The sequence below is a fragment of the Lissotriton vulgaris genome, chromosome 9, assembly GCF_964263255.1.
Source record: "Lissotriton vulgaris chromosome 9, aLisVul1.2, whole genome shotgun sequence".
NCBI lineage: Eukaryota > Metazoa > Chordata > Amphibia > Caudata > Salamandridae > Lissotriton > Lissotriton vulgaris.
The window spans coordinates 1,143,119,318-1,143,145,444 of record NC_141697.1 but is presented as its reverse complement, the minus strand read 5'-3'; the positions used below and the strand labels follow the sequence as shown (position 1 = coordinate 1,143,145,444).

General features: G+C 43.3%; 1 protein-coding gene across 1 annotated transcript in view; it reads right to left on the bottom strand.

The window, feature by feature from the left end:
* The window catches only part of STIMATE (STIM activating enhancer), a 136,693-nt gene that overhangs the window by 100,544 nt on the left and 10,022 nt on the right, over positions 1–26,127 (bottom strand). The window lies entirely within an intron of this gene.

Below are 26,127 nucleotides of genomic sequence, written 5' to 3'. Positions count from 1 at the left end.
TTGCCCAGATGAGGGGATAGGAAGGAATACGTGATATAGAGGGGAATAGATATATCAAAATGTAAAGAAAAGGCGAGGACTAGATGTGAGGTGGGGGAAAGGTGACTGAGTGGGCTTACCAATTAGGAGAGTGGGTGTCTGTGGCACAGCAGTTTGGAGGAGAGTCAGAGGATAAGGAAATGGGAGTCAGAACAGTGGAGCGTTATTGAAATACGAGGGCAAATGAGCGGGGTAAGATAGTCGCCCGGTTAAAGATGGAGAGAGAGGAGGGGGAAGACAGCAGCAACTAGAAATCCAACGAAGGGAAGTGGGTGAGGCGCTGAGAGACTGGAAAAAGAGAGAAGAGCAGTGGCGTAAATAAAGGTGTACAGCGACAGTGGGCGATGGAGAAAGAGGAGGGGAAGGGGTGCGAATGTGGAAAGTGTGTTGGTAGTGGAAGAAAAGTGAAGAGGCAAATGGGAGAAACAAGAAAGGTGGTGGGGAGGGAACAAGGATGTGGACGCGGTAGTGCAAAGGGGACAGCACACAGAGAAATGGTAGGTGGGAGGAGAAATCAGTAACACCGATTGCAAACATCAGCTGCGTATGTTTGCCTCAGAAAGGCAACATACAGCATTCCAAGAACACGCGCCGAGGCAAAGAAAATGGTGCACAGAACGAACTGAAATGAACATAGCAAAATGAGACATGTAACAGGGGATGTCTCCATGCGAGGTTCCAAAACAGCAAAAGGAGGGGCTAATAAGCATAGTCACTAAACAAAAGAAGGCATTTATGAAGGGCAAGAACAGGAACCAACGAAAACAAGCTCTAGGCATTGCGGGGGGGGGGGGGGGGGGAGCGCATTCCTTTGAAGTCTGATGCCGAGGCACAGACAAATGGTGGTGTGCGAGCGGCTTCCTTTCTAGTCTGATGAGGGAGCGGGGGAGCAAATGGTGAGCGCACGCCTGGCACATATGCACTGGCCATAATCCGCATTCCAAAGCCCTCCTGGCAGACTTTCCTGGAGCCCCTACATAATCCTCGCCGAAGCAATGCGCAAGCACATTGGCTCAGTGAGACCTAAAAAGGTACTTACATGGTGAGAAGTAGTATCAAAAAGTGGGAGATCACTGCTCACTCTAGGTTTTGCAAGTGATTAGAATTTTAAAGTTTCCAACTTTTATTGCAGCTTTGAGTGGGGGGGAATTAAGGATGTTATGCCTACACTTAGGGCCTCATTAGCATGGCAGGTGGACTTTGTCCGCCCGCCATCCTCACGGTGAAAGGGACCGGGCATCATAAGGGCGGGGGTCCCGTGGGGGTAATTAGGATGCGCCCGCCATAGTGGCGGGCGCATCCCGTATTTTTAACATTGCGGCAGGCGGTGCTGAAAACACTGCCTACCGCAATGCTAAACATACATGTTGTGCATTTCAAAGCACAACATGACAGGCACCGCGCGGTGCCTGCCACGTTGTTTCCACCCCCCTGGAGTCCATGGGGGCCCGCAGGGGGCCTCCAAAGCAGACTCTGCATGCCTGCTGCCACGGAAAGGCATTCCCATTAGCACATTGTAATATGACACCGCCACCATATGGAACCCTTTTCCGCCCGATCGACATGTCGACTGGGCGGAAAAGCGGAGGCCGGTCTTTCCGTCCGCCGCGGACCCCCAGCCATTATATTATGGCGGGGGTCTTTCCGACACGGATGGTGGGTGGATCGCCCCCGCCAGGCCGGTTGTAGCCACCGCCGGCTTGGCGGGGTCGATCCGCCCACCATCCTAATGGGGCCCTTAGTCTCCATGGCTTGACATAAAATATTGAATTAACTTCTCTAAAGAAGATTTTTTAAAGGAAGTTTGTAATCAAATGGTTTAGTTATTAACATGCTGGCAGCAAAAGCTAACCAAAGATCTTGTTTGAACAAATACTTATTTACAGGATTTACCGGTGAAAAGATGAGACATAAATTGAGGATAATGGTATGTGCTACTACTGACAACAAGCATTAGAAATGCAATAGGTCTCGCAGCATTAGAGTTAGTGCTTTTAGAATTGTTAATGGGTTTTTTTGTAAATCTTTAGCATGAGGTTGAGGGTGAGTGAGGGTGAGTGAGGGTGAGGGTGAGGGGTTGAGGGTGAGTGAGGGTGAGGGTGAGGGGTTGAGGGTGAGTGAGGGTGAGGGGTTGAGGGTGAGGGTGAGTGAGGGTGGGTGAGGGGTTGAGGGTGAGTGGGTGAGGGGTTGAGGGTGAGTGAGGGTGAGGGGTTGAGGGTGAGTGAGGGTGAGGGGTTGAGGGTGAGTGAGGGTGAGGGGTTGAGGGTGAGTGAGGGTGAGGGTGAGTGAGGGAGGGTGAGGGTGAGTGAGGGTGAGTGAGGGTGAGTGAGGGTGAGTGAGGGTGAGTGAGGGTGAGTGAGGGTGAGTGAGGGTGAGTGAGGGTGAGTGGGGGTGAGTGGGGGTGGGTGAGTGTGAGTGTGAGTGAGGGTGAGTGAGGGTGAGGGGTTGAGGGTGAGTGAGGGTGAGGGGTTGAGGGTGAGTGAGGGTGAGGGGTTGAGGGTGAGGGAGGGTGAGGGGTTGAGGGTGAGTGGGGGTGAAGGTGAGTGAGGGTGAGGGTGAGTGAGGGTGAGGGTGAGTGAGGGTGGGTGAGTGTGAGTGAGGGTGAGTGTGTGTGTGGAGCGATATGAATTAAGGGACTAACTGCTTGCCCGCATAAACATGTGTATATTGCTCAGTGTTCACACCTTCCAAAATGTGCGTTCACTTCGACACTATCACTTCATTCCATATTCCTCATGAAAAGTTGCATACAGAAAGGAAATAACTAATGTGTAGAAAGATGGTGTTCCTTTGCCATATTAGTAGGAATAAATAGGACTTACTGCTGTGACCATTTGTTTGTATGTAAGTACACTCTTGCAATTCAGACAACAGGGCCTAGAATAAGGAGGCCCAGTAACCAGGGTGCAGCACGGTCCTCCTCGCACCCGAGGGCGTGTGAAGGACGTGCACCCCTCACCCTCGAGCCTCGATGGATCTGTCCCGCTCAGACTCCCTCAGCATAGGCCCGGGCTCCCATGGCTCTGTCAGATGCGTTGTACATTCTAGGAATATCTCAGCCAGAGGGCTGGAGCGACCGACGGACGGAAGCTGCGTGCACGAAGCGAGTCACTGATGCTTATATATCATATACGAACAGTAGCGTCTCTGTTGAGATAGGAAACCATTAATAACGGATCGGTTATGTGCACTTATCTAGACAGTGTGTACACACAACCCATGATAGACGGGGACAGCTGACAGACATCTCTTTGTGTTGCTTCACTGTCTTTATGCATTTATGCTGCATTTAGGTTTGAAGACTCCTATATTTGATCACACTCAGTACATTTTGATTTATTTTAAGGGTGAAACGTACATTACGTGACGGCTGATGTATGAACGTAAACAGTGGCAATTGTGGGAGAGGCGGGTGTGAACTTGCGTGGTGTGTGTCTGTATACGTGTGCTTGTCTGGTAGGGGCATGGTACAGAAATGTAAGAATGTGTGTGTGTAAGCGTGCGTGTCTGAGTGTGTATCTAAGTGCGTGTTTATATCTGTGTTTGAGCGTGTGAGGGCAATGTGTGTACGTCTGTGTTTTTGTGTGAGTGCATGTGTGTTTGTTAATAAGATCATCTGCGTTTGCGTGATTGTGTATCGATATATGTGTGTGTCAGTGTGAGGATGTTTGTGCGTATCTGCGTGTCGTAGAGGGTAGGTGTATGTATTCGTGTGTGAGTGTGTCTTTGGGTGTGTGTCTGGGTACTTGTTTGTTTATTTGTGTCTTTGGGGGCGTGATTTGCTATATATGTGTGTATTCGTTTTTGTGTATATCTGAGTGTGTGCCGGTGTATATGTTTGTGTAATATGTACGTTAGCTTGATTGTGTATTAGTGTGTGAGAGAGAGAATGTCAGCGTTGTTCAAATAATAACACTGTTTTGCAGGTTACTCTGTCATTGATTCAAAATTTCAGACCGGTTTCTAGAGCCATACGCACGCTGTAATTATGGTGTACATTGCAACTGCATAGGATTCAAAATTGAGGACCATTTCGACACTAAACAGTTTTTGAGGTATTTGCAGCGTTTACAAATGTACTGAGTAGGTGTACAACGTCTGTCATTGCCAGTGGGGTGTACATGTCAAGATGAAATTTGCATATTGTACATTGCTCATTGGTGAGCCTATTTAGTGCGGTTGTGTAGATTTGCCGGCGGTTAGAGTGCGCAGGGCCGCCTGCAGCGGGGAGTGAAGCCAGCAGGCGTGTGAGGCGGCCGGGGAGCCGGGGAGGAGTGCGGGAACAGACGGGAGGAGAGTGGGAGGAGAGTAGGAGGAGTAGGGGAGGCAAAGCCTTCAACAACAGGAAAACAAAAGGGGAACAGCGATACGAGGCAGACATCAGCAGTATTCAAATTATCGGACGTCTGCTCAATCTATACCCCAGACCCCGGGTTTACATGGGTAAATCCACGCAAACTGTATAGTACCTCATCGGCTAACACGCATCTCGGTCAGCGCTGCCGCGTGGGAGTTTCTTTTTGCGTGCATAACAATCAGGAGATTCCAAGCAGCATGCCAGTGTGTCGGAGTGCCAAAGGAGCGCTGTGTTCCGGACGGGGTGCATGCATGACGTCAAAGCGCACAGCCATTTTGAAAGCAAAAGTTTGCAGTATTTAATGCAGCGCACTGGAACAGTGATGTGCACACTTATTTGCATATTGTTTTAGCTGAACGTCTGAGGCACACGTTTGAGACCCCATAGAAGTAACACGGCGGGAAGGGGAGGGGGCGGAGAGGGGAGAGGTGCGAGTAAAATAAACAAAAAAAAAGAAGCCGGAGGGAAGAGAGGGGAGGGGGGAGGAGAAATGCGACACGGCGGGAAGGGGAGGGGGCGGAACGGGGGCGGAGAGGGGAGAGAGAGAGTAGGCAAGGCGACACGGCGGGAGGGGGCGGAACGGGGGAGGGGGCGGAGAGGGGAGAGGTGCGAGTAAAATAAACCAAAAAAATAAGCCGGAGGGAAGAGAGGGGAGAGGGGAGGAGAAATGCGACACGAAGGGGAGGGGGCGGAACGGGGGCGGAGAGGGGAGAGAGAGAGTAGGCAAGGCGACACGGCGGGAGGGGGCGGAGCGGGTAAACAAACACGGACGTGCACGCGCCCGTGACTTTTAAGGTCAATGCGCATGCGCATAAGCTTAATGCGCATGCGCATTGACCTTAAAAGTCACGGGCACTGCAAGGAATCGCCACGATTCCTTGCAGTTAGATAAAGAGTCGATGAGCCCCTATAGTCTCGCTTGCTCGATGCGCATGCGCATCGACAGGCGAGACCTAAAAAGAGAGTAACCCAATTAGATCGTAGTCTGATGGGTGTAAAACAGCCGCCTAAGTGCAATTTGTGTTTTGTTAAGAAGGAATCAAAATATGAGCATATTAAAGCTTACATTACAGTAACAGAAAAATCATTGTCACATTTTAATCCTGTAAAACACTAGCAAATGTAAAACAACATTATTAAACTGGTACTATTAGCAAGTGGTCTGCTTAAGTGTAGGTAATAAACCTACCAAACCGTAAAAAATCTGGAACTGTGACAGTTCATACTACTGCCATGTTCAAGCAGACAATCTTACAAAACCGTAAAGCAATAATGTAGGCTACACTAATGACCTTGTACAAAAATTACGGAAGCTATGATTTGCTTTTAGTCCTGTTGGTTATTGTAAACGAGTAATTTGAAAAAAAAGATTAAAGGATGCTCTTGTTGGATCAATAGCACTCAGGACACAAAACTACAACAAATCAAAGATGGCCATGAGCATGCATGCACGGCGGCAAGAACTGCGCTGGAAGGTCTGCAGCAGTTTCAATGTACATTTATGCTTTAAAGATAATCTTCGCTGATATTTCAACTCAAAAGGTTTAATATTAAAAAGATACACCGTCCATAAGCAAGACACTAAAGAATGGCTGACAAAAATACTGATGTGTCATTAGCAAAGAACAAATCAATTAATATTTAAACAATCCATCAGTCGCTCTAAAAGAGCAGCTCTTACTCAGACGCAGATGCAAAAAGGAAATTACGGGGCAAATTATAAATTGTAATCCCTTTGTCGCCCGTAACTGATTTGAAGTAAGAACCGGAGAGCATTGGAGAGAGAAAACAAGCATTTGCAAAGCCAATAGGTTTCGTCTCTAAGACCCACTAGCATGGTTAATATTTTTTGCCATGTTGAACAACATAGCGGCTGCTGTGAGCCAGGGCGGGAAACATAAAACCTAATGGTCCAACGCTTGCATTATTTTGTAGAGATGCATTCAACACACATGCATGCAATTATCATGGGCACTGTTTTGTATTTTTATTTACCGATCCAGGTGGATCGGCAAATTTGATAAAAAGTAGCATGAAAGCACCATTTGAAAACTCAGCTTGAAGCGCGGTTTAAAATAAATAAATATTGGGTGAACTGGCTGCAAGAGTGAGCAGGGTAAAGCAACACGGTGGGTATGGAGAAGCAATATGTAGCAGAGAACATGGACGAAGGAGAGCACTGTGGAGCTAGGGGGACAGAAGCACATGGGTGAGAGAGCAAAGGGGGATACAGGTACATGGGGTGACGGAAGGAAATCACATGCACTCCCATGGAGTGCTTAAACAAAAACAAAGAAGTAGAAGACATGACAAAATGTGCTGTGCTTTTCAGCAGGGACGAACGCAAGACTGACAAAAAACAATCTGTTAAGAAACAGATAAATGTGAGGAACAGGAAAGAAACAAATGGTAAGCAACGGTGGGCTCCAAGCCCTTGTATGTTCTTGGCAAGCCAACAATAAGTCATTTGCAACCAGACAACGTACTGTCTAGAAGACCAGACCAAAATTAACCTTTTCAAGTAGTCAACAAAACACACAGGTAGAGAAGTGATAGTCAGATGTTAGTCCAAGAAGCAAAAAAAATAAAGAAGAAACTAAAAAGCACATCAAGCCAAGTTAATATTCATGGTGACCAGCATTAAGCACTAACTCACCATTTTAATAAAATATGTACAACTTTGTATGAGATTTGGCTATCCCCTTAGTGGTTCTTACAGATGGGATAAATCTACTGAAGCCCTTCTGGCCAAACTCACATCATGGGCTTAGTTTATTTTTTCACTGACAGATTCTTATTTATATATTTCCAAACATTTTCTATATTGTCTCCACATGCTGATGTACAATAGGTCCCAAATAAAAATAATATATATTATACACACACACACACACACACACACACACACACACACACACACACTCTCTCTCAATTGTAAAGTTAAATATATTACACTATCACACTTCCATTATATATGCTTACCTTGGGTGGTAAAGGCATTGCGTGCTACAGTCTTACGTTTATTATTGCTTTTTGCAGGATTAGGCACATAAATGCATACTCTGTTAACAGTCTTTATTTAATAATTTGAACATAGCTTTATTTAAACAATTGCTATATTGCTTATGACAACTTGTTGCAATTATTCAACGGTTGATATGTATATCTTTTTCACTTTTTATTTTTGTTGAACTAGATCCATGTTTATGATATAATGTGATACATAAAGTATAATATGCGTTTGTATATTACCTACTGGCGGTCGCCAGTAGGTATATATAGTTAGGACCTAGTTACCATAGGAAATCCCCAACATTCTATTGAGAATAACTTTGGCGCCGATTGAGGAATCTGCGTGTAATTTTCCTTAAAATTGCTTCGCTCCTTCCCTGAAAGTTTTGAGGGGATACGTCAAGCGGGGGCCGAGAAAAAAGGGGGGTCCCAAAACGTGTTTTCCCCATGTTAATTTCCATAGGGACCTTTAGACATGGCTACAGCCCGAACGGCTGAATGGAATTACACCAAACTTGGCAAAATGGTAGGGCCTGGTATGCAGATGTGCCTTTGCTATGTTTGGTGAAAATCCCTCCAGTAGTTCTTGAGAAAATTGAATTTGAAATGTTTCAAATGGCATTTTCTATGGGACCTTTAGAAACGGCTACAGCCCGAACGGCTGAACGGAATTACTCCAAACTTAGCAAAATGGTGGGGACAGGTATGCAGTAGTGCCTTTTCTATATTTGGTGAAAATCCCTCCAGTAGTTGTTGAGAAAATTGAATTTGAGCAAATTATATATCTATATGCGCTCACCGTACGCGCACCGTAAGCGTACGGTGAGCGTACCCTTACGTGCGCGAGCGAGTTTCTGATTGGCTGTCAGTCGCTTGTCAACATTCCAAACTGTCCAAACCAGGAAGTGCTGGCCACCATCTTGTTTTTCAGGAGAACTGAGGCACAAGAGAGCCCAAAACAAGAGTGGAAAACACGAAAATGGGGCAGGGTAGAAACCACCAACCCTCTAGCCCTTCTCAGGGGGTCCCAAATTTTAAATTGCGGGGTATGCGTACAGTGCGCGTACCCCGCGATTTAAAAAACTAAAATTTGCACTTGGTGGTCCTTCTGGGACCCCCTGAGAAGGTCTAGGGGGTCTCAACCCTGAACCCTTTTTGCGTTTTCCACTCTTGTTTTGTGCTCTCTTGTGCCTCCCTTCTCCTGAGAAACAAAGTGGCTGCTCAGGTGGTCCCAGAAGGATAATAACATATATAAACGTTATCAGCTAATAGAATTAGCATTTACAAAACCTTTGAAATTTATTGAAAAAAAATATAGGTTTCACGCCCGATATAGTTAGGAATTAGCATTTAAAAAACCTTGCAAATTCACTGAATATAGGTTTCAAGCCTTATATAGTTAGGAATTAGCATTTAAAAAACCTTGAAAATTCACTTTAAAAACCATAGGTTTCAGGCCTTATATAGTTAGGAATTAGCATTTAAAAAAACATTGAAATTGCTCCTATATAGTTAGTTGTACTAACTATATTTCGCGCACCCGCAATCCACTGCTGATGATGTCACATATTACAGGTAGGTCATCCTTTTTGACCAATTCACAACTGTCTTTTCACAAAGTGTGCATGCATTGTCAACTTATTGAGAAAACAAAATGGATTTAGTAAAATTATAGTTTTTGCTAAGCAATAGAGGAAGAAAGCTCATTACATGGAGAGCAGAAGATCCAACTTTTTAATTAGACAAAAGGCACTATTTAAACAAATTGAAGGCATGCAAACTACTTTGATTCAGCAAATGTATAAACATATGGCTGCACTTATCATTCAATGAATAGATTCTTCTTAAATGTACGTTGTTGTGGACTTTCATCAAGGGTAAATACACACAAACGGGCTAGAATTATTCACAAAGAATCCTAGTGTTAATTCTGCTGTTGCTATGTCAAGGATTTTAAGCCTTGGTTTATTTGCCTAGCATGGCTGCAAAAGTGTTGCTATCGTTATTTAAAGAATATTCAGAATGATGTGAAAAAAGCTATTGGAAAGTGGACTATTGGTGGGGCAAATGTATATCTGCCACTGGCAATAAGGCCATTAACAAAGTATAGGGCTCAGAATAGGTCTTAGAAAATTATTCCTATAATCAACCATTGGTAGCTTGGCTGAGAGCAGGCAGGCTTAACTTCAAAGACATGCATGTTAACATTTAAGAACACCAATTCAGTAAATATTTAAGACACAATGCACAGTAAAAATCCAACACCAATTTATAAAAATAGGAAATATTTTTATCTTTAAAATAACACCAAAACGACAAAAACTCCAACATAGGGAACCAGAGATATGAATTTTCAAAGATTTAACATTATCTAGCACATAGAAAACTATAGCGCTTTATCGGGACATCTGGTCGGGATAGACCGGGTCAGAGCCAAAGTTTCAGGCTGACCGCGATGGAGCCCTGCTCAGCTATCCCTAGACTCTTACCAGTGATATGCCGCGGTTTTGAATAATTGCAGTCGTGACACCATTCGCACTAGGTCTATGTGGGTACGGTCTATCAGTGATCCTGTGCGAACAGTAATTAGCCTACCACTCCAGCCTATGGTCCTTCTGGACCAACCATACCAATGTATGACGTAATTTTATGTACCTCTGTGTAAATAGTCATCATTTAGTGATCACTACGTAATTCCTTGTAAATACCTTTCTCCTTTAGGAATCGCCCACCCAACAACCCCCCCCCCCTTCACTGTCCTGAAGAAGACCCGCCATGTAAGGGGTAGTATCCCTACAATGAGGGTCGAAACGTTGACTACCAGCCGCAGCACTTGATCGGAGTGTGACTTTGTACACCTTTCATTTATGATGCCATAACTAATGTTATATATGCTTTTTGATTAATTCCGGCTAGGCTCCCCTGTGAAGCCATTTTCAATTGTTGTAAGCAATTTACAATTGGATTGTCACTTGAACCCACCCACACTTTCCCAACACTGCACCACCCCTTTCCCCTTTTTCCCGTTCAGTGGGCACTGTTAAGAGGTGTATTAATTATTCTTATGTATATACACCCTGTAAATGAAAAAATACAGTGAAAAACATATTCACACTATTTGAATAAACAATAGTGTTTTATAAGTAATTTTGTTTAAGGATTTTTACTGAATCTAAATTAATTCCATTGGTCAGGGACCAGTCTTTCTACAACAGCTATCCCTCGCGGTAGGTCTCGGTCAAAGTTTTTACCTTCGGACTTATCCCAGGGTCTCTCGAAGGTCTCAGCCAGTCCGGATTCAGTGAGGGTTCGCTGGATTGCCTTGCGATGAGCGCCCGGTCAAACTTACGGAAGTCTGGCCTCCGGAGCGTTCTAGCAGGATGAACCAAGGATCCAGGCCAACACACAGTTGAAGGCAGGCGGCTTGGCATTCGTAGTTGCTCCCGGTCACCTTTTCTTCCTTTAGACTTAGAAACTTTTACGGAACTTTTTAACACTAGGTACCTTGATGGTCTTCACCAGGCCAGATTCGGCGACGGTTCGCCAGCCTCGGATTTCGACTACTCCCAGTCAAACTCTGGAAGTAGGACCTACGGAGCTTTTCAAACCTGGATGGCAGGCAGACTCGTGGTTGAAGGCAGGTGGCTTGGCTGGCCTGGTTGAGTCGGTCCCCTTTTGGAGTTTTTTCCCCTAAAGTTGCTCCAAAGTTCTCCAAACTTCTGTAACTTCTTCCTGAAGGTACCCAAAAGGTCCCAAAGTGTCTCAAAGTGTCTCAAAGTGTCTCAAACCCACTCCAAGGGTCTGGAAGCTCCAAGATGGTCCTTGAAAGTTGACGACTTCAGTTCCCACAATCCACTTGGATAAACACTTACAAATCCACTGGTCGTGCTCCAGGTTGAGGATTCTTGGTGGTGATGTTCCAGGTGAGCTCTGTTGCTTGCAGGGAGTCCACTCTTTAGTCCTTTTACAGCAAGGTAGTCCACAGGGCTCTAGTTCCAGATGGTGCAATCTTCAGAGTGCAGGCCTTAGGAAATGCACATCAAACTGCTCAGCACGGGCCCTTGTTTTCTTAGGTTTCAAGCAGCATATCTAACAGTCTCTGCCCCTCTCAGATACTGATTTCAAGTTCTCTGGGTCAAGCAGGTGGTCACTCCTATCCAATGGGGGTAGGGAACCGCCCCAAGGTATGGCCACTTCCTGCAGAGTGTGGCACTAGTTTGTCCCAGAGTGCACCAATTCTTCCAAATGTATAATGGCTGATTTTACAGCAGGGAGAGAAGAGCTGGCTCAACACACCACTAGGATGGCTAATCTTAATAGTCTCTCCCCTCTCATTCCTTCTTTAACCCTAGCACCTGGCTGGGTTCAAAAGAGTAGAGTTGTAAATGACACTGGTGTCTTCCCCTTCCCTTGAGGTCCATTGTTTACGACTCCTCCCCCTGCTCTGGCATTCCTGTGTAACAGAACACTGATCTCCCAGCAGAGCTGGTCAACCCCATGGGCTCTTTATCAACTCTTCAAAGAAGCCTGGCTAATCCACTTAACTCTGACCAATCAGGACAGAACACTAGAAGGCTGAATCTGGGCTTACAGACAAGAAAGTATTATAACTTCTTGTCTGTACATTTTAGGAGAAATAGAAATTCAACAATATCATGTTGTTGAGTTTATTAATACCATTCTGGGAAGTCTTTGAATGTGTTTAGCCTTCTCCTATCAAGAGTTAGTAGTTAATACAATCTGGCCAAGTTAAAATGTGACAGGGGATTTGCAATGGGAAAAATGACTTGGGCCATTTTTCCAGCACCAGGGCTTATAAAAACATTTTAGAAGCACTCTGCCTACATCTTCAGGTCCACGACCCATGGAAAACCAAGAGGAGACTTTAGGGGTTCTGAATATGCAGATCCTCCCTCCACAGTGCTCCTAGCACAAAGTCTATTTGGGCGGCACTATCACAATGTGGGGGGTTAAATGTGTAATTTCACTTAACTCAGGAATATAAAACTCATTTTATAATGGTACTCCTTACAACTCCCTGATCCCCGGGCAATGGGACATCTAGCGGAGACTCGGAGGGTGCCTAATATGCGAAAAAAACATTGTAGGTTATCCATTTGTTAGTGCCCCAAACACCAAAGTCGAGTTTGGGCACAATTTACTTTTTAAAAGCAGTCCTGCAACACAAAGCCACTTTTAAACTGACCTCGGGCTCAGCAGGGCACACGTGCAAGTGCTAAAAGAGCTGCTGGCCTCTAAACTACCATGCCCTATTATATACTAGGGACTGAGAGGTTGTTTCAACCCACCTGCCCCATTATGTACTAGGGCCTTAGAGGGTAGGTCATGACAACCACAGGGGTACCCCAACCCATAGTGTACCCTAGTGTATGTAGGTGTTTTCACTGTATTCTAATTGTCTTTTTCAACATAGCACTGGCCCTGGGCCTGGTTAGGCAGAGCCCAGGGTCAGTCACAGTCAGTTACCACCAGTACCAGTCAGGAAAAAGTTGGGGGGTGCCCAGAGGATGACTTTGCAACAAAAGCACACTATGCGCTTTGATTTATGTGCCCACCACTACCATAATGCATTGAATTAACTTAAGTATTGAAAAAATAAAATAGGTTGAATTCATGAACGACTGGAAGATAATAAAGTTTTGATTAGGCGATATGGATTGGTTTATATTTCAGATTTACAGTATAAAAGTGTCTTAATGTAGTTCTAAATTAACTTAAACGTATGTAGTTTTATAGAAATATTTTAACTTAATTTTCAATAGTACCTTTTTGTCAACCTCCTAGAGCGATCACTATCAAAACTGAATTAAAAAAAGCGTACCAACTAAAGTAAATAGGGTAACCCATTTAGCTGCCTAATGTAGGTACCCTACATTCTCAAACAATGGTTGATAGGGGCCTTGAGTCAGTCACCTATACCTGGTGCAGAATTTGAATTTCAGGAGTGGATTTTTGGTGCAATAGGTATTTAAAATGAGCTCAAGCACATTCAACTCAGATTTTAGGTTGTTCTCTTGACACTGAATGCCCTATACTGTCCTTAGTGTCTCTTATCCAATAAGAATGGCAGGCATCCATTACCACCATCTGGATTTGAGTATTCTACCTGGGTAGTTCTTTAGTAAATCAGGTACTGTTGGAACTACGCCCCTTCAGCCATATCCAATAAAAGGTAGTGGGAGGTTTAAGATGGGTACTCAAGTCATATTTTTGTGTTCAGATGTTAGAGTCACCCTCATGCCAATAGTCTTTATCCAGGTGAGGCTGCTTTGCAAGCTACAGGGAAAATAGTACAAAGGATCCATTCAGGTTCTGGAGAAGGTTTTTGAGACACAAATAATCTAGCCACAATGGGTTGTGAGATGAGAAAGGGGAGGAGTGAGTAATATGATAGAAAGTTGTAATAGCTGGGTTTCCAGACTCCTGAATGTTCCTAACACTGCATCCAACCTTCTTTGGCCTAGACATACCAGGGATTCCCTCAACCAGGAAGCAAGCACTAGCAGCCTGTGGACCTTTTGTCAGGACTGAGGTCTGGATTCCCTCGTGAGGGGGCCAAGCCAGGTAACTTACAAAAAAAAAAAAAGCATTTGCGATGCAATAAGTCTTGCATTTACGAGAGTTTGAGCGATTGGCATTGTAAATGACAAAGCGTTTAATTTATGATTTGGTTTTGAAAGCATAAATAAAAGGCATTGTCATTTACAATGTTTAGAACTTAAATGTGCGTAAATGCGAGACCTATTGCATTGCAAATGTTTCTCATTATACTTTTGGGATGGTTGAGGGACCCAACACTCCTGTCTAGGGTCAGTGTACATGGCAGAGAATGACATTATTGGAATTGCCAGGCGGGACCTAATGAAGCAAAGTGCTACTGCTTCAGGGACTTTCAACTTTGCAGAAACCTTAATATAGATACTAAAAAACAAATATTTATTTCTCAAATGCCTTTAAGATCTCCATCTTTTTCCCTCTATTCAGCCTGCAAATAAATGTAAGCATTAACTTTAAAAACCATGGCCTGATTCAGAAACTGCACTTTGTTTTGTTTTATTACTCTGCATTACCTATTCTTTGTGTGGCGAGTTCTCTGCCCCAACTATGGAGTCTCTGCACACAAGTTTTAGTAGTAAATGTACAAAAGGCTGGAAGGAGTGAATGGAAAAAAGAGGAAGACTTACTGCAGAAGGGGGTATCTGATAACAGAGAAGAAAGAGGGGTTTAGAGAGTCTCATCATCCACCCCCACCAGAGTAAGCCAACTGCAATTATCATGGGGTGGAGTCATGTAACTTCGACTTTTGTAGTAAATTTACAGTCTGAGTTTCTAAATACCAAAAAGTAGTAAACATAATACAAATTGTAAATGACCAAAAAGTGCAAGTTACCTTTGTGAATCTGGCCCTTTGTGATATGGTTATGGTTTACTTAAGACCGATTTGCGAAGCCATCGAGTATTTTCCATGTCGAAAACCAATTCAACTCTTACATTTTGTTTTAACACCTCTAAAGGGTTTACATATCCCAGATGAGACCAGAAAATGCTTTTTGGATGAATGTTAACAGGTGCTTTATTTATTATGTGCGGTTGGAACAGTAAATACCATAGCCTATGAGCAGTAGGTTTAGTGTCGTGAAAGGAGTTGGTAGATGTACTGTAGATTCAAAGTATGATCTTTACGAAGACTGGCCCTATGCAGTTTCTAGAAGAATATGATGGTTACTTTACCATGCATCAGATTCAAGGAGATTACTGCAATCTGATTCAATAAGAAATTTGATTACCTTAGTTAGCACTGAACAAGAAAGACTGACTATATTAATACTGGATGGGAATTGCCCCGATTATGTTGCTCGCCACTATTGTACAAAGTTACTGCACTTCATTAGAGAAAGCAAGCTCTTGCAGTACTCTGAACTGTATAAAGCTCTGACCTACATAAACCTACAGAATAAGGTTGGTATTTGCTGAATTACAGAAGATTACTTTGTGTTTGGATATTTTTATTAGTGTGTTTTCACGTGCAATCATAATCAACCCTACAAATGCAATACTAAACTGTTAGAAATAGGATTCCTAGTTGGCAAAGGTATGCGCCTAGGCCAAGCAGAGACAACCACTCTAGTCAGGGTAAGCTAAATACACACTAAAAAAATAACCTGTGCTCGCCTGTTGATAGCTTGGCACAGAGCAGTCCAGCTTACCTGCAGCACACACACACAGTAACACAACTAATACATCACAAAAAGACTCTACACGTTCATAAAAATAGATTATATATTATAAAATAAAAATCCAATAAAAATAAAGTTGATACTGATTTTTGAAGATATAAATGCAGTAAGGCTCTTAGAAGAAAGTAGCGCTAAAAAGGTTACATTTGGTTACGCTGGACTGGGAAAGGTCAAAGTTCAGGCCAACCACAATGAAGCGCCGGCCGGCTACAGGACCCATGCACAGCCCGGTAAAGAAAGTACCTTTCCTGGTCCCAAGCAATGAAATGCGCCAATGTCGAGCTCCGCAGGATGCATCGATCTTCACTCAGTGAAGGCGATGCATAAGTTTCAAAGACAGGTAGTAAGTTGAGAGGCATCGAGCAATGAGCAATTCTGCCACCCATTCGAGGGGATGCGTCTATCTTACTAAACTGCAGCAGGATGCTGTCCAAATCATCGATCTCTGAAGGCAAAGCATTGGCTCTGATGCAATGCACATATTTTACTCCCACAAACGAGATGATGCGCTAGTTCTGCTACAAGCAGACAGAAGAGGAGTCGATTTGGTAGCAACACAGCTGTAGCACCCATTCTGAGTTCCAGAACAGAAAAGGCTACTCAGGCAAGGGTAGAACACGCAGATGACAGAGTCCGGCAGAAATGTAAGAAGTCTTTTGTGTCCCAGAGACTTCAGAAAACAGGAGGTAAGCCAGCAAGCCTGTGGAGGTCACTTTGGAGGAAAGGTAAAGTTCAGCTCTCCTTCAGCGGAGTCCAATAGCAGCAGGGTAACAAGCAGTCCTTCCAGAGAAACAGTCTAGTTGAGTCCTTTAAGCAGCACAGCAGGTCTTTAACCCCTTTCGTGAGAATTTTCATGCTGTGTGGGGGTTTTAATTAGTGGGTGGGATTCGGACAGCCCAGTCATTCGTCAGCACATGCCCACCGTGACGTCGGACGGACGGGGACTGTCCGAAGCACACAAGGGGTTAAAGCCAGGCTCAGTTCAAGGTCCAGAAGTGTCAGATTTGATGGGGTCAGAGACCCAGTACTTATATCCGACTGTGATGTAGAGGGGGGACTTCAAAGGAGCTCTCTGAAGTGCAAAAGGATTCCTTTCAACCCAGTCCTGTCTGCCAGGCTATCTGTGCGGGGTAATCAGTCCTTTGTGTGGGGTCGGACCACTATCCTTTTAAGTGTAAGTGAGAGCCCCTTCCTCCCACCTGCCCAGGAATGCAGATACATGTAAATGGATACTTAGCCACACCTAGCCTTCCTGTGTTTGTGGCTATCTGGAGGCAAGGCACAAAGTGGAACAGTTATCCAGCCCAGATGTGTATTCGCGACAGGCTGCAAACCACAGAGTTACAAGGACAGAGAAATATCCACTTTCTAAAAGTGGCATTTCGAAAGCAGTAATGTTAAATCCAACTTCACCAGTACAGAATATTTATCATTACCATTCAAAACATATCAAACATGAAAAAGCTACTCTTTTTTGATCAGGAATTACCACTTAAAAGTGTGTAAGGGAGTTCCCGATGCTAATCTATGAGAGGAATAGTCCTCACAGTAGTGAAAAAGAAAATTGGCTGCAAAACCCCTCATGTCCTACCTTTTACTTACAGAGTATCCTGCTCATACTGCGACTTATGGTCAATCTTAGGGTTGGCATATGTGCTATAAAAGGAGAGTTCAAGGCTTGGAAACTACTTTTAAACACACCATCCCTGCAGTGGCTGGCCTGAGACATGGTTAGAGGGCTACGTAGGTGGGGGGCATACGCAGTGCTGCAGGCCCACTAGTAGCATTTAATTTACAGGCTCTAGGCACATGCAGTGCACTTTACTAGGGACTTATAGGTAAATTAAATATGCCAATTGGATATGAGCCAATGTTACTATGTTTTACGGCGAGGGCACATGCCCTGTAGCCCTGGTTAACAGAAATAAAGTACCCAGAGTCTTAAAGCCAATAAAAACGAGGTCAGAAAATTAGGAGCAGCAAAGCAAAAGTATTGAGATGACCTTTCAGAGAGGGCCATTGTCCAACACAATCAACTGTTAAACATTGGCAAAAAGGTATTGCTCTTCAAGATACCCGATATGCAAAAGAAGGCATATATTCATCATGATCATTGAATAATAAACAGAAAATTAGATCCATCTCCCCACTAATAAAGTACCAGAAAGTTCCTACCAGGGGTCCGTGATGCCACACGAGATGCCCATCAGCTCCGAGACCCCATTATGCATCCGTCAAAAATCTTCTGCGTTACTAAATGTAAACTGTTAATCAGGGCGAAGGAAACAATCCCCAGAAATCATTGAGCACTAGGTGCTGGTCGTTTAGCTTGTAGATTGTCTTTTTTGAGCCAATATCAGGGCCATTGAGTCATTTCAGTCTTTATATGTGGGTGCTGATAATAATTTCCATCTTCTAAGTGCTGACAATTTCACATCCGCAAGTGCCGAGTCAGTCTTCATGTAATTAATCCCTATGATATACCTAGTGTCATGCAGGGTCATTGCTCTTGCTAGGGGATCAAAGTTAGATCACTTTTTCCAGTGATGGTGTGCCATATTTGGCATCAGTAAGACGGTATATTAAGACACATCCATAGAATATGAAGTACATCTCCCTCTGCTTGGGAATTTCATCAGAAATTAAAGAGGGTGACATTTTAGCCTTATACAATTTGCAAAGGGTCTAATACCAATCTTGCAAATACTTGAAAAATCTTAATTCAAGGAAGGCTTCTCCAAGGCATTTGTCATTATAAATTTAGACCATTCCTCCTCAGTATACAGTCTTTGCAACCTCATTTACGTCTAAGCCAACGTTACAAGGCCTACAGGTACAGTTCCGTTATTATAAGTTCATACAGACTTCAAAATCAATTTCTTGTAGTGGCCCTATTACACTAAGTAGGCATGTAGCAGAGATTATGGAGAAGTGTGGCTCAGTGGTTAGAGGAGGCAGACCTGGAAGCAGAGGTCAGCCCGGGACCAGGGTTCAATTCCCGGCTCGGCGGGGTCTTGAGTCCTAAAATGTCCATGGACTCGACAATTCTCGCTCCGGTGCCTACTCGATTCACGGGTTCACACTCTGCGACTCTGGGCAATAGCTTGCTTAATCTCCACAACGGCCCCTCGGGGCGGGATGCCTGGCTTTCACCTTGCGGATACCCTGCAGGGGTTATCTTACAGGGGAATACCAGGACGGGTTCCCTAAGCAAGCGCTTAGAAACCGCTCGGTGATTTGCGCTATATAAATTCCTGTACATTTACATATCATATGCCTGTGACCCTAACTTTTATGTAAGGCAATTGCACATTTGTAAATATTTCCAAAACTGAAATATATGCAAATGATACTCCCCTGAGGTCAGTAACTGAGTAGAAGATTACATCTAGCATAAGATGATCTTTATCGGGAATTACTTTGTCAAACCAAATCCCCCAATAAAAATGTTCTTTAAAATCAGTAAAGCTGCATTGTTCAAGACAGGGTCCGCAGGGTGGAGAAACCTCTCTTCCCATAGGTCCTGGTGTCTCAAGGTACAGACATGACTTCCATATCTATAGAATTACTTCAAGACTACTGGCAGAATGACCAAACTTCCCAAAAGGTTCACAGATTCAAAAAACATTACACAACCATGCAAAATCACTGACACCATGGACATATTCAAAAGGCTTTGAACTTAGTCGTTTTCAAAGTGATCACTTACATTTTGTATCTTTATTAAAAAGTTCTGAACATACTACTTTAAACGTCTAAAAAAAGTTTTGTGAAGAGGTCAGTTTGTGAAATTGTCACATCTATAAACTTGCACTTTATCACAAAAATTGAATGAAAGGTGGGTGTGGCGCAGCGGCCAGATTAGCCAACACCCGCGTTTGCGGTTCGATCCCCGGCGCCAGCTCAGCATCATGTGACTCTGGGCAATAGCTCACTTAATCTCCCCGACGGCCCCCAATGCCTTGAGACCCATAGGGGTGATTAGTTCACGCTTTACAAATACTCGATTTTACTAAATGTAAACAAAAATAAGAAATACAAAGCAGAATCGAGCCAAATACAACTCAAGAGCGTTAATTCACTCACATATGTCCCATAATGCTTATATGTTCAATATGAAAACTCATATGTGCCTTAATGTGCGCAATTACACATCAATTACGATGTTGTTCTAGCACCTGCTTGAACACCACTATAGCTTAGTATCGGTGGCATGATTTACATGCATTTTAAATTAACTATAGTTCTGTTTCATGTTGTACCCTACTTATTTCTGCTGAACAATGCCGGCAAAGAAGTCGTGTTCTGAAGTTGGCACAACAAAGGAAGGATTATACAAAATAGTAGATTCTGCCCCTTTTAGAGTTAACTTGTATCTGAATTCCAAGGTCTTCATGCATTCCTTCCCACAATCCTGGCACTTGCTCATTAGCGACTGTCTACAAGTTACACTTATTTCACATGTTCCCACTTCCATTCAATTGTATTGAGAAACTCTGTAGAAGTGTAAACGCAAAATGTATGGATTTTAGCATTACATGCCCCAAATGATCTTGGGCGAAGCTGTGGTCTGTGGAAATGGCATTTGCCTTGCTTATTTTTTGAATGCTTGTTAACTATCTTTCATTAACTGCATAATAGACTTCTAAGAGCGACAAATCACGTAAGGAAGAATTTCTCACATACATCAAACACAGCATAGGTATAGTGTGTATTCAGCAATCGCATTGCTCCTAGACGCACTATGCGCCATGAGAGGATACACAAAAACAAAAGAGAATGTTAGGCAAACACCACACAGGCTCAACACAGCTCACACCTGGCAAATGCAGATAATAACATGCACATGCTAACCACAGGGCAACGAAACCCCATGGGCTGCATCACATCCACAATACAACCACACTTTCCAAGTCAGTGAATGATACAATACCAGTCAACCATCTACCACAACCGCACAGAACACCTACAAATGAACCCAAAAATGTGCCTCCACATTGCTGAATAAACACACCACAAACTTGGGGATGGACCAATACTCAATACCCAAAACACAATCATCTGACAATTCAGATTATTTTTCAAAGAGAACCCTGAACTATGGGGAAAACCCAAATACGTGAGGCCAAATCAACAGCATACATGTGCTAGATAAATGATTAAACCTTTGTCATTTGCTTGATAAAAAAAAAGATACCGCACCACACAAAGCTCATATCTGACCCTGCAGAGACCAGGTCCAAGAATGTAGAAGAACACTGTATCTAAACCCATGAAATGCAACTAAATGTCTCTGTTAAGACCACAAAACTATTTACATTGATGACTTAAACTGAAAAACCTGCTTTCGAAAGCCATCATGACATGGTCTGGTGAGTTAAAAGCTCCATCAAATAGGATCCAAAGCTAGCGAGCTGCCAAAAAGGAGAATCTTTTGCAAATATAAACAATGTTATTTTTGTGGTAGGGATCCAGTATTTGATACATGACCCAATGTTAGAAATTCAATACATACTGTATCTAGTTCAATGTGTAAATATAATTGAACCACGCAGCAGGTTACCTGTGTGAGCAGGAAATAATTCTACAATCGTTTTGTCTCCAATATTAGTACTGGAATGACGTTTGGTTAGTCCCAAATCAGATTATTAGCCAAATCCGGTTTATTTTGACAGACCACACACAACTGGAACAAGGATCACTTAAAAGTCATCTAGCTATTCCGTTCACTGGCTGCATTGGAGGAGGAAAGCAATGCTGCCTAAAACCCTCACCTAGAGCTCATCCCTCATTCATCCTAGGGTCTTCGCATCCTCTACGGGATGCGGCGTGATACTACCTACGACAACGCAGGAACACTTATACACAGACTATGTGTGGTGTGTGTAGGTTTTTGTGGTGAACAGGGAGTGGTGAGGTTTGAAGTGTTGTTAGTGATAGTTAAAAAGTACCTGGCTCGTGGGGGGGGCTCAAAAAAGTTTTAATGGGCCCCGAGCTGGTACTACTAAAAAGGTGTGTAGTGAGGTTTTGATGTACTATAATGTACATTAACCTCCTGTGTGCGTCAACATGTTTCGGAGTCAAAACCTCCTTCAGGACGGGGTTGCACAAATCCCCACCTCATTCACGTATGCTATGTACAATCTGTATTCTATAGAAAAGTGAACAATAAGACTATATTGTATCTATTTCACTTCTCTTATGGAGGTTTGTCGCGAATAGCGAACCTGCAAGGAAAAGTGTTATTCCTACTGTTGGTTGTACCTCATGAGCCTCATAGCGTATTTGGGACCAATCGAGCCACTATGCATCGATTACGGAGAGCAGCATCTGCCTGGTTTCCCCCAAACAGCTCCGCTGGATCTGGATCTGTAATATAGATTACCTTAGCCATTTTCCAAAACTCAGACAATCAATACACACAGAAGGCCAACTGATGAAGCCCTCACCAGCAATCCTGTGGTTTAGAGCGTTAGTCACATTTCGTAGACCCACATCACTGCCACTGGGTGAAGTAACCAATCAGTGGCAGTGATGTGGGCCAAGATAGGTCCATTAATTACATTAGCAGAACACTTGTACGAGTCTGCACAGGGAGAAAAGTATGAGTGCGCTCAAATGCAGGCTCAACACCAGAATTCATCCCAGACCCACCCTCAACCTTACCAGCGTCTTCACACGAAACAGCAGACTCCAAGTGACAACAGCTACAAGCATGGCTTGCATGTAGACATCTTTGGCAAATGAACTGTACAGTCAACCAGCTTGGGGTTAAACCCAATTCCTCCCTTACAGGTCACTGTACTGCACATGTGCACTGTGCATGAGAGCACTCCGACACATGTACGAACTGTGTATGTGTCCATGGGAGCTAGAGTGGAGGAGAACAGGCCAGAAATTGTGATTGGGCTGGATCGGCCAAGGAGAGCTCCCATCAGAGGGCACTGTGGAGCTGTCCATGCCTGGGTAGAGGTCAGAGTCCCACAACAGAAGATTATTGTTTTCAAGCAGAAGGAGACCCAGGGAGAGAGCCATGGTCCACACACAATGTTCACGGATGTAATCACACTGCAATCACAAGGTAAAGGTTGTAAAAATAAATTAAGTCAACAAACTGGGTCATTAGTATCCCAACCCAATAAAATTAAAAAACAGGAACAAAACAGCCAGACTCAATATATAAAATGAGTTATATTTGTGGAACCTCGCGTTTGTAGCTTTACATTGCAACTCTGGGCATTTTAGCATTCTGCATTTAATAAAAAATGATGCCCAATAAATTCGAAAAAGTGATCACATCTTGCTACAGCAGTTAGAAGCTGAATTTACTCTGTAGGAGTTGCTCTATAAAACTGGTTACTGGTAAGTCTGCATCACCTGGTCCAGGTCTGAGATATGAAAAAAGCTGATTCGGCTGCAGCCTCTATCACAGCTATTTTCTTTAGTAGTTCTTCACATATGACGCTTCAAAACAATGTTTAAAAAGAAAGTCCCCACTTCATCTTACTAGATACAAACATTACTGCGAGAAAACAAGCTGGACTTCAGCCAACAATGGTCAGAAATGTCATACAAGTAGTCATACATATCTTAACGAGGAAGGCTTTCCATTTCTTCAAATTAAGAAATAAGCTTTTAATTCGGAGGTTCTTGCTCGCCTGCAAGCAGTGATGTCTGCAGAACTTTCATAACAGCGCCCTGTCCATTTAAGCCCGGTTTAGAAAACGTTGGTAGGTTTGTCCCCAAAAAGCGAGCCTCGAGCTGTCAAAAACTGTAAAACGCTGAGCCCTCTTCCAAATCTGAAAAAATAAAAGCGTATATAACTATAGCGTTACCTAGAGCTACAAGTAATGTACGCAAAACCAACGGAATCAGAACGGGCCTTGATCGAGAGGTAACTACTGAATGCTGAAAAACAGGCTATAAATTGTTAAGCCGGGCACTCGAGTGGAGATGGAAGAGTAATAGGTTGAATAACGAGTCAGCCCTCCAGGCACTCGCTGTTAATACCATACCATACCAAGGAGTATATATAGCGCTGAATAACGGTTGGTTGGAAACCAACTGTTTATGCCACTGGGAAAGCAAACTCTAATAATAATAAAATTAATAATAATAACCTAAAGGGAAAGAAACAGTACAGGTTTTAAAAAGCACCAAACGGCTTACACTTTTAAAATCTGAATTAACAAAATAATGGTCTCTTCTTGAACTGGTGTGTAAAAAGCTACAGAGACAAAAACGTTAGTGAGCTGCCACGGTTTGTACTACGAGGCATGAGTAGGTGAAACGTTCAAAGTACCCTTCTCTAAGCAGAGCATGTTCCACGTCTGGGGCCAAAGGACTGCTTTATCACACAAAAGGGGTTCCTTCGTTTAAAGCATATAATAGACAGGCACGCAGATGGCTCTGGGCGACCCGGACAAGGCAAAACACTCCTCTCGTTTCAAACGTTTACATTATTTATGCTCCTAGCTATGCAACACCGCCGCGTCATGTGGGAAGATCAGAAGGAGAAAGCTTGAAAGATCAGACGTGCATCTGTCTGTCCACCAGGGTCCCACATTCCCAATCTTATCGTCACTACAAGTGTGGCCTTCAGATTAAACCACGGAAAAAAGATAGCGTCAACCAAACTACGACATGTCCTGTAAAACACAAGCAAACCTAGCACACTGTGCGCAAAGAAGGGCGCGCGCGCATCTCTTCATGTGCTGCCAATGGATCTTATACCATGTACTCAATGAACCGTCCCCTTTTAACCAGTATCACTCCGCATGATGGAGCCTCTGGGTTTCCCCCCCCCCCCCCCCCCCCCCCATGAAAACAGGTTTTAACCTTCCATCGTGTAAAGCGATGGCTATGAGGCAAGGACCCGAGGCGCCATGGAAAGGGAGGGGGGGGGGGGGGGGGGGGGGTCGGGAAAGACTCATAGTTAAGCAAATATAATCGAGAGAGAAAGAATACACAACGGGTAAGGGTGCGTAATGGTCCAGAGTTGTCATTGAAGCGTTCTGGGACAATCATTAACCAGAAGGCCGCAGGCAAAGTTGTTAGTCAATGTCAACAGAATCACGAGACGGCAATATTAGACCATATTTGCTTTTTTTTTTTTACATTACAAAATTTTGGGTAGTTCCCTTGAAAAGCTGTTTATACAAAGCAGAGCGGCTTGGAATTCTGGTAAGTTTAAAGAACTTTTCATGAACAAATTGTATTTAGTACGTGAATATATAACGCCAGTGAATATATATATAGTCTGTTGTGGAAGATTATACTGCATTATGATGGATTTGCTGCAAGTTCCCCATTATTTATATATCTCACAAAAAAATGGTGATTCTAAATCAAATTGCTAAAAATAACACTGCCAAAGAACGTGATACATACTTCATATTTTTTGTTTAATAATTTAGATAACCAAGCCACATAATTTGTTCCTCTATGCCACAGAATTACAGTGTGCACAATAAAACCATGCAAACTGGTATTATAAATATTATACACACACGTGTACCCAAAGATTTGATGAGCCACAAACTTGAATTACAACTCGTGACTCCTGATTCATATACCAGTCACCAGCAGCAGACAATGCCTCCGCTGAAGCATAGTGAAATACAAGTAAAATTAGAAGGAGCGAAGATTTTGCACACCCCAGTAAACTGCAAAATGAAATGCAGGAGGTTAACGAAAGCCACATATTAATAACAGACAATACAGCAAGTTTGGAATTAAACTTAAAATTGAAAGTTAAACTAACAATGTAAAATAAATCCTCGTGGATAATTTAGCACTCCCAACATTTTCACACTTGTGCCTTTCAAAATGTAATGTTTCACAATGACAGAAGTCTGAAACCTGTTTAAGCAGCTATAAAAGTAAGGGTTTAAACATCTTGGCACGCAGCTTGAATAGCCATCCACGTATATGAAAAGATTATAATAGATAGATAGATATATATATATATATATATATATATATATATATATATATATATATATATATATATATATATATCTCCCTTTCATCCTTCACAAGTACACAATAGAACAAAGAACGTGGTCTCAATAACAAGTATCTTGAACTAATGAAACACTTCCCGGTGACAGAAAGGCCCAAACGAAAGCAAGTGTAGACTTGGGGCCTGATTAAGAGTTTGACGGGGCGGGCGGCACGGCACGCCACCGCCCCGCCAAAAATTTACCACCCACCAGATTATAAGTATTTTCGTTGTCTGGCGGGCGGTCCTTTGGCATTCCCAAGGCAGTGCCTTCAACAAGCATTTGCAATGCAATAGGTCTCGCATTAGGAAAGTTTGAGCTATTGGTATTGTAAATGACAAATATTTTATATATGTGTTGGTTTAGAAAATTGCGAAATTAATAACTTTGTCATTTACAATGCCAATAGTTTTAACTTTCGCAAATGGGACACCGATAGCATTAGTAATTTAATATA